At 55.4% G+C, this 8,061-nt stretch overlaps 1 long non-coding RNA gene across 1 annotated transcript; it reads right to left on the bottom strand.

The window, feature by feature from the left end:
* Positions 1 to 1,733: 1,733 nt before the first annotated feature.
* Positions 1,734 to 3,335, bottom strand: LOC106504386 (uncharacterized). The gene is made up of 2 exons (XR_002345649.2): positions 3,174 to 3,335; positions 1,734 to 1,923 (listed from the first exon to the last, which is right to left on the bottom strand). It is a non-coding gene; the product is annotated as an uncharacterized LOC106504386 (long non-coding RNA).
* Between the last annotated feature and the right edge of the window lie 4,726 nt (positions 3,336 to 8,061).

Below are 8,061 nucleotides of genomic sequence, written 5' to 3'. Positions count from 1 at the left end.
AGCCCTCACCTCCTCTGTACTATGCCAGCGGGTCCTTGTTCAAAAGCACTGCCACCCCTTAGTCTCTGGGCCCGAACCAGCCCTGGACTGGGCATCTGATCCCAGATACAGGTATTGGAGGGAGCCCATGATTCACCAAACCTAGAGGACTTGGGTTGTAGACTCAAGGGAGGGCGCAGCGGGCTGCTCTCTCGTTTCATCCCAGGGGCCCCAGACTCGGGGCATCTCCGCCCCTCAATTCCCTCAGCCCCCCACCTCCCAGCACCTGTCACAGGGCTCCACCTCCCTGGGCCACAAACTTCCACTCACCCACCAGGGATTAGAAATCCCATCTCAGGAGTTCCTGTTGTGGCTCAGCAGGTTAAGAACCCGACTAGTATCCCTGAGGACGCGGGTTCCATCCCTGGCCTCGCTCAGTGGGTTCAGGATCCTGTTGCCACAAGCTGTGTTGCTGTAGCATGGGCCTGAAACTGTAGCTCAGATTCAACCCTTAGCCTGGGAACTTCCATTTGCCGCAGGTGCAGCCCTAAAAAAAAAAAAAAGAAAAGAAATTCCCTGTCATTTGATTTGATTGTTTTGGTCCATGTTTCATGTATGGCCTTGAAAACGCGCATCACCTGCTGCACAGAATTGACCCCTGGCCCCACTGCTGCCGAGTTCACCACTCGATCTGTGTCAAGGTCACACTTCCCAGGCTAGACCCGGACTGGGCCTGGGGGGACACCAGGCAGCCCCCTACCCGCACCCCTGTTCTCTAGAGGGGACTGTTGGCTCCAGGACTTCCCAGTAGGCTTGCTGGAATCTTCCCTGAACTGCGCTGCAGTCTGGGGGTCTTCCCGCCCAGCCTCCTCCCCCCATGCCCGCCCCCCCAACCCCGGCCGCCTCCCCCCCCCGCCCCCGCACTCCCCCCCCCCCCGCCGAGGTTTCTAATCCCATCTTGGTGTCTGCATCTCATATCTTAAATTGGATAAGAAGTTCATGGATGTTTGTTACATTATTATTTATACCCTTTGTGTATCTGAAACACGTTTTTGTCATATAAAAGGCAGGATTATGATTGTATCTCACAGTAGCCTCCTCCAGGGGAGGCGGGAGGGAGGGTCCAGGAACTGGGGTGGACCGGTCCATCCAGTGTCCCCCCTTCTGTTTGTTTTGCCTTCATTCCCCTAATTATGCCAGGGATTTTCCGATCCTTTCTAGCCAATTAATGCGGATCATCATTTGGTTCAGATTCGCATTAGCGACTTCTGCAAATGTCAGGAAGCCTGCCAAGCACCTGAAAGAGCACCTTGAATGCTCAACTTCCGGTGCCAACACCCGTATCAGTGTGCACCCCGTCCACCCTTGCCCCCTCCAACTCCACCAAGCCCCCCCCCCCCAGTCTTCCTCACATCTTAGAAATATGAATTTGTGAATTCCTGACACTCTTACCAGCTTTAACTCTTCTCTTTCCCTGGGTCTAGGATTTTGACTATTCTAGGAGCAACTGGAGGGAGGGGTGAGGAGAGAACTGGTGGGTGGGACAGTGAACTGCTTAGGCCTAAGGACCTCAGGACCCCCCCACCCTTCACCCCGCCGCCCCGCCGAAGATATGCCCCAGCCAATGGCGTACTAACGTCTCCTGAATTTTCAAGACAGACCAAGGGAAGTTGTGACACGGAATCAATCTCCACGTTCAGTCTTCGGCAATTTCAACTCTGTGGCTATATGCAATAAAAGATTCTTTCATATAATGGCCTTGAATTTTATTCTGTGCCTTGAGGCGAACATTTTGATTCGAGCCTATCATTTCCTTGCTTTAAATTACCCAGTGTTGGGAACAACCATCCAGCCCTATGGCCCCAGCTCCCCTCGTCCTTTGTAAAGTGGCCCCTGGCAGCTGCTGGCATCACTCACGTTCCATTGGCACCTGGTCCCAGGGCACTGCAGGGTGGAACATGATTAGCTGGTCACTACAGTGTACCATCGGTAACCTCTTTTCTCTTGAATAATATAAACCAGAGTCCTACAGATTTTGGCCCCATGGAGCTATGAAAATCAATTCTAAGTAGCTCATGGACCCTTAAGGGGTACGTCATGAATCCCACCCCCGGAACTCATTTCCAAAATCAGGATTATTTGGTTGCAAAGACCAAAAGTTGACTCTGAAAGAGTGAAACAAGAACAGGGGCTTGGCTGAAGAGGCAGCGAAGCAGGTCACAGAACAGAAGGAAAAACCAGATATCAGGCCTCAGGATGGGCAGGGCTGGGCCTCCGAGCAGCGTGGACACTCTCTCCAGGACACTGTTACATGGCACCTCGCCACCCTCCACCCCTGCGTCCTCATTAGAGACGTGGGCTCTTGAGCGTCTGACTGGGCTAGACTGGGTCATGGACCTAGCCCTGTGGTGGCAGACATTGGGTGGCTGAGTGACCATCTCCCAGAAAAAACACAGGCTGGGGACGCTGTGCCCCTCCCCCCACCGAAAAGATGCTGCCGACAAAACCAGCCTGGGAATTCCACACACCACTCCTGTCAGCTCTGAGCCTTTTCCTGTTGTTCCCTCTTCCCAGAGGTCTTGGCATAAACGTCACCTCCCCTAGGAAGTTTCTGGACGTGCCCCTCCTAAGTGATTTCCTAGCGCTTATCTCCCTGTATTGGAGTTGTTCACAAGTCTCCCTCCCACTGGAGGGACTGTGAGCCCAATGATGGGAGCGATGGTCTTTGCCTTACTTAGAGCTCTAAACCCCCAAAGGGTGGTCCCCAGGAACCGTTTGTTAAATAAATAAAGAATGAAGACCTGGATCTGTCACTAACCTGCTGTGACCTCAGGGAAGCACCTCTTCTCTGGGCTTGAGTATCTTTCCTTCTTTGGCTACACCCATGACCTGAGGAAGCTCCCCAGGCCAGGGATGGAACCTGCACCACAGCAGCGATCTGAGCTGCTGCAATGACAATGCCAGGTCCTTAACCTGCTCTGCCACCAGGGAACTCCTGGGACTTAGTTTCTTATTCATAAAGCCCAGAGTAGCTGCACATCTTGTTCAAGAGTGGCTTGATGGCGAGAAATAGAAATCCACTCAGGCTAGCTCAACAAAGGGGGTGTCAGGAGGAATCAGGAATGTCTCTTGGAACCTGAGGGCATCCCCAGGAGCTGGAGGAGCTCAGGAATCGGCATGGGCACTAGACTCACCCGTTGTCTCCCTGGGGCCGCAGGCCTGCCTCTCGTGGAGCTTGGTGCCCCCCCTTTGTCTGTTCGTGGATGGCCTGTCTCTCCAGCCCCGCATCCCGGTCCTTCGGCTCGGGCCCTGAGGAGCAGCTCTGAGATGGGGCTCCTCCCGGAGGACGTTCAGAGACATCCTAAAAAGGAAGTGCTCAGGATCAGCGGCTGTGGAAGGAAAGGAAGGATGCCGTTGTGATACCCCCACGCCCTCCGCGGCCCTCACGGGAAGCTCGGGACCCGCACCAGGGGGAAGACCAGCCTTTAACACCGCCAGGGAAGGAGGGCGTGACCCCTGGGCAGGCAGCTCTCTTCTGCTGATGCTGTCCGCTGTCCAGTGGCACTTCCGGCAGCCGGGGGCAGGGGTGGGGCTGCCTTTTGCTGCTGAAGGTGGGTCCAGGCAGCACCTCACAGTGTTCCCCACCTGAGGCCGCATCCCAGGCTCAGTTCAAGTACTTGAGAAGGAGTCTGATTGGCCAGGTTCTTGGTCAGGTGTCCACTTGAAAGCCAATGATCTGGGCTCAGGCACAAGTTATATGTGACAAAGCCCTTCCCTTAGGATGAGAGGGGACCCCAAAGAGGGAGTGTCATGAAGAAGCTCCAAATATGTCCCCTACAAATCCAGTGATGGGGGACAAGATGCTAAGATCAGGGCTCTGGGCTTATGTTTGAATCTTACTCGCTAGGCGTGCATTTGGCAGCAACAGGAAATGACGTAAGAGGCTTAAACAAGAGAGGAGTTTATTTGGCTCCTCCAGGAACCCGTCTGGGAGCGGGCAGTCCTGAGCCGGTGTGGAGGCTCAAGGACGTCTGTGGGACCCAGGATCCCTCTGTTTTCCTGCTCTGACATATTTAGCAAATGATTTTCTCCTTGGGGTTACAAGAAGACTGCTGCATCTCTGGTCATCACATCTGTGTTCCCCTTAAAAAAATGGAAGGAAAAGGGGAAAGCCGAGAGGAGCCGCGGAGAGGATTGCCAAGGGTTTTTCTTTAGCCCGGCTTTCCCTTTTTCTTTAGGAAGACATGCTTCTAGATCTGTGACTTTTGTTGTTGTTGTTGTTGTTGTCTTTTTGCCATTTCTAGGGCTGCTCCCTCGGCATATGGAGGTTCCCAGGCTAGGGGTCTAATCGGAGCTGTAGCCACTGGCCTATGCCACAGCCACAGCAATGCGGGATCCAAGCCACATCTGCAACCTACACCTCAGCTCACGGCAATGCCAGATCCTTAACCCACTGAGCAAGGCCAGGGATCGAACCCACAACCTCATAGTTCCTAGTCGGATTTGTTAACCACTGAGCCATAAAGGGAACTCCAAGGTCTGTGACTTCTTGTTGGCTGTGTCACAGGGCTACTCCTAGCAGCAGTGGAGGCCGGGAAGATGAGCACCTCAGCTTTCTAGAGCATAAAGGGAGGAAGAGGAAGGGGCCTAATCACAGCTTGGGGATGGTGTGTCCCCTGTGAAAGGGAGATGATCATAGAATCCACACCATTAGGGCTGCTTGTACAACAAACAGCACCTGGCTCATGGGAAACTCAGAAAACGTTAGCTGGCTGCCATTACCCACAACTGATGACCGCGACTCTGGTGCTGGCATTTGAGGCGCAGGGGTGGAGTGTGGGGAGCAGTGTCTCTGCTCTGCTCATCCTGGGGGCTCCTGTCCTGGAGCTTCTGCCTTGAAAGCACAGCCCACTCCAGTCTAAATGCTGTGACATCATCTGGAGCAGCCAGTGGGACCAGGATTTGGTTTCAATTCAAAACATCAGGGGTCAGAGGGAGGGGCCGCAGGATTCAGGATGCAGCAGGTGCGTGTGTGTGTGTCTGTGTGTGTCTGTGTGTCTGTGTCCCTCTCCTGGGAACTGCAGGCAGCCTTAGGTTGGGGGTTGGAACAGCTTAGTGGAGGGTGGGGCAGGGCGCCCCCCTCTGGCAGGCACAGGTTCACTCACCTTAAGGAGTGAAATTTGGCCCTGGGGCCAAACTGCCTCATTTCTCTCCACTGCTGGGGAATCAGAACAAATCAATTGCAAGCAACTTTAATAAATTGATTCAATCTGGTGAACAAAAAAGGCAAATGAGAAGGGGGTGGGGGAAAGGCAAAATACGTATTGCTTCCAGCCACAGGGCCAGTGGTTAATCTCGGCTTCATACCCTGTCCAGCTGGGGATTTAAATAATGGAGCGGAGAAGGTTCTGGCTACATGGTGTCTCTGTCCCATACCCGCTTATTTGCAGGGACCCGCGGCCCATGCTGTGGGAGCGCCTTGCTTCCTGTGCGGATACCCCCGGGGGCCTGGTAGGGTGTGTGGACCAGGCGGGGGAGGGGGCAGTGCATCAGTGCACCCCCAACACCTGTGCACCCCACACCCGGGGCACAGCCCTTGCCCTGCACTTTGGCACAGTCTCACCCCCAGGGCCCTGAGAAGGCCTGGCCCTTGCCACTCCCGGCCCTGGTTCCAGTCAGCACTGTGGACACTGGGACAGGCCTGGCGGTGACGGTGGAGCAGAGCCCTTTGTGAAGCGCTTGAGCTCGGCGTTCAAGCGGGCATGCCTGGGCTGCTTCCACCCACAGCTCCCTTCCTCTGAGCCCGCTGCTAACGGCACCCAGCTCCAGTCTGCTACATCTGCTCCCAGAGGAAGATCCAATTCCTGGTGCCCTGGCTGCATGTGTCCTATGTCCCCTCCCGGGACCAGCGGCTTGAGCTTTCTCTCTCTCGGGTCCCTTTCATAGGCTCCAGACAGAGTGGCCTAGAGCCCAGCTTTTGTGTGACCTTGGGTAAGTTACTTAACCTCTCTGGTCCTGATTCCCAAACAAACTGGAGCCTGGTAGCTGGGTCTCTGGGTTGTTGCGAGGGGTCAGTGACTGAGTGGAAGTGTCAGCACCCTTGGGAGCAGTAGCCGGGTGCAGGCGGCAGCGGGGGAGGCCCTAGGTCCAGGCTGCATGTTGGAAGCACCCGGGAACTTACAACATAGGAGGAAAGGCCCGTGGAAGGCCCTCCCTGACCACTTAGGGTCCCTGGGTGTGAGCTAAAAACTCCCTGGGTGATTCTCTCTGGAGCACAGCAGGGCTGAGACCCGCCAGGCTGGACAATTACCAGGAGGGCGGTAAGCGTGGGTGGCAAGCCCCGTCCAACTGGAGGCGGTCCGGAGTCCCAGCCAAGCGAGACAGCCGGCAGTCTTCCTGGAGGAGGGGGCAGAAGTGAGGAAGTGGCTGCAGGTGGAGGGGGAAGGGGCATCCCTGCAGCCCACCTGTCGCCCACCCTCCGGGCTCTCCAGCTGCCTCTGCTCTTCTCTCTCGTCTCAGGCCCTGCGCTCCAGCTGGCGCCCGCCTCCTTAATAAAGGCAGATTGCCACTCAGTGCCCAGCGCTCCTGCTGGGGCCATTAATATTCCAGGCGAGACTCTCTCCCTCTGCTCCCTCCTGGCAGCCGCAGGCCCAGCCCGACAGACGGCCCTGCCGCACCATCTCTTGAGCCGAGGTCTCCTTTCCAGGTTTCTCCTGAGAAAGTGAGGGAGCGAGAGGGGCTGAGGAGAGCCCCGCAAAGCCCTGGCACTAATTCAGCCCCTTTGTTTGGCTCTGGGAATGCAAGTGATGGACCTACAGGCACGTGGGAGGAGCGGACCCCATGTATCAGACCTCAGGGCGGGCAGGGGGACAGCACCCCACAGCCTCCCCAAGGTCTCCCGGGGCAAGAACAGGGTCCTCTGGGGCTGCCCCTGGCGGGGGCCTCACTGTGCCCCCTCCCACCTGCTGCCCTCACCACTGCAGAATGGGGGGGCGGGGAGAGGGCAGGGGTGAAGAGGCTGAGGCACTAAAGAGAGTGAGGGACACAGAGAGGGGACCCAGCCTCTAATTCTGACACAGGTGTCCCTCGAATCCCACTTCTCTGTGACCTCCAGCTCCCCACCCCACACAGGCACATACACCACACCCTGCACCTACCACACCCTGCACGCACACTACACACACACGCACAGCACACACACACACACGCCCAGATACACGTACCCCACAGATACACACCACACACCATGCCACAACCACACATACACATGTGCACATACCACAAACACCCCACACTGCACCTACCACACTACACCCCCCCCCACAGATACACACAACACACACATGCACACACACACTTGCCACGCATGCTCAAATACACTGAGAACTCAATGCCTGGGCTGTTTTTTATTTTTTATTTTTTTGCCTTTTTGCCTTTTCTAGGGCCACTCCTGTGGCATATGGAGGTTCCCAGGCTGGGGGTCTAATTGGAGCTGTAGCCACCGGCCTACACCAGAGCCACAGCAACGCAGGATCCGAGCCATGTCTGCGACCTACACCACAGCTCACGGCAACGCCGGATCGTTAACCCACTGAGCAAGGGCAGGGATCGAACCCACAACCTCATAGTTCCTAGTCGGATTCGTTAACCACTGCGCCACGATGGGAACTCCTATAAAAGATATTTTTAAAAGTCACTTCCCCAGAGCAGCCTTTGCTGGCATCTGTTCTCCAGCCGTCCGTGCCCTCTCGCCTTGTGTCTGGAACGATAGGTTTGTGTAGTGATCTGCTTCACGCTGACTTTCTCCCCTAGAATGGAGCCTCCACTGGGAAAGGCTGGGTCGATTTTGTTTTAAACTGTTTTATTGAGATGTAATTTACATACCATACAAGCTACCCACTGAAAGTGTACAGTTCAATAGTAGTATATTGACTTAGTCTATTCACAGATAGTTGCAACCACACCAGTCAATTTCAGAACGTTGTCATCACCTCAAAAAGAAGCCCCAAACACACTATTTAGTTGTCACCCCCCCACCCCTCCACTGCCCCCAGCAACCATTAATCTACTTTGTCTTTTTTT

Source organism: Sus scrofa, chromosome 7, assembly GCF_054392235.1.
Source record: "Sus scrofa isolate SSC_HxYL_T2T_F1_AM1 chromosome 7, Sscrofa_HxYL_maternal_Yorkshire_Landrace_v2.0, whole genome shotgun sequence".
Lineage (NCBI taxonomy): Eukaryota > Metazoa > Chordata > Mammalia > Artiodactyla > Suidae > Sus > Sus scrofa.
This window is presented reverse-complemented; position numbering and strand designations above follow the sequence as displayed.